This window comes from Lathyrus oleraceus, chromosome 7, assembly GCF_024323335.1.
Source record: "Lathyrus oleraceus cultivar Zhongwan6 chromosome 7, CAAS_Psat_ZW6_1.0, whole genome shotgun sequence".
In the NCBI taxonomy this organism is placed as follows: domain Eukaryota; kingdom Viridiplantae; phylum Streptophyta; class Magnoliopsida; order Fabales; family Fabaceae; genus Lathyrus; species Lathyrus oleraceus.
In genome coordinates, this window is record NC_066585.1 from 277,406,896 (window position 1) to 277,408,026 (window position 1,131).

The 1,131-nt window shown below is 43.6% G+C and overlaps 1 non-coding gene across 1 annotated transcript; it reads left to right on the plus strand.

The window, feature by feature from the left end:
* Positions 1-458: 458 nt before the first annotated feature.
* LOC127110007 (small nucleolar RNA R71) lies at positions 459-565 on the plus strand. Its single transcript, XR_007797247.1, has one exon. It is a non-coding gene; the product is annotated as a small nucleolar RNA R71 (small nucleolar RNA).
* The last annotated feature ends 566 nt before the right edge of the window (positions 566-1,131 follow it).

The following is a 1,131-nucleotide window of genomic DNA, read 5'->3' on the forward strand; positions in this document are numbered from 1 at the left end:
ATGAAAAATTAGGATGGTTCTTCCAATTAGAGTTATAGGTATGCGAGTAGGGATTTCCTTGAGCATAATTCACTTGTTCTGCTTGGATTCCTGTTAGGAGTTGACAGTCTGCAGGAGTGTGACCTTGTATTCCACAGACTTCACAATTTTGAGTTGCGGCAACCACGGTGGCTGGAGGTGATACATTTAAACTTTCAATTTTCTGGGCAAGAGCTTCCACTTTAGCATTAACATGACCAAGGCTACTTATCTCGTACATGCCACTTTTCGTTTGAGGTTTTTCTACCATTGTTCTATCGCTTCCCCACTGATAATGGTTTTGGGCCATGCTTTCGATAAGTTGATAAGCATCGGCATAAGGTTTATCCATAAGCGCACCACCTGCGGCGGCGACTATTGTTAACCTTGTGTTGTACAAGAGACCATTATAGAAGGTATGAATTACTAACCAGTCCTCTAAACCATGGTGTGGACAAAGTCTCATCATGTCTTTGTATCTTTCCCATGCTTCGAAAAGAGACTCGTTATCTTTCTGTTTAAATCCATTTATCTGGGCTCTCAACATAGCTGTTTTGCTTGGAGGGAAATATCGGGCAAGAAAGACTTTCTTCAACTCGTTCCATGTGGGGACTGAGTTGGAAGGAAGAGACTGAAGCCATCTTCTAGCTTTATCTCTTAACGAGAAGGGAAAAAGACGAAGTCGAATTGCCTCTGAAGTGACACCATTAGCTTTAACAGTATCAGCGTATTGGACAAATACGGATAAAAATGAAGGTTTGGATCCTCGGTAGGATTTCCAGAGGATTGATTCTGTTGCACTGCCTGTAGCAGCGAAGGTTTAAGTTCGAAGTTGTTCGCTTCGATTGCGGGTGGAGCAATACTCGAATGCGGCTCATCTTGCGATGGAGCGGCGTAGTCTCGAAGAGCACGAGCTGGTTCTGCCATCTCGGGTATCGGTGAAGGAAGAAGATTTTTGAGGTCGGGCACTTCGATAGGAGGGAGATTATTTGCAGCACGATATTTCCGAATTCATCGTATGACTCGGAGATATAGTTCAATGTCGTTGATTCGTAAGTAAAACAGCTCGCCTTGTGAGCGAGTGTGTGGCATACAAATCAACGAAAGAAGAAG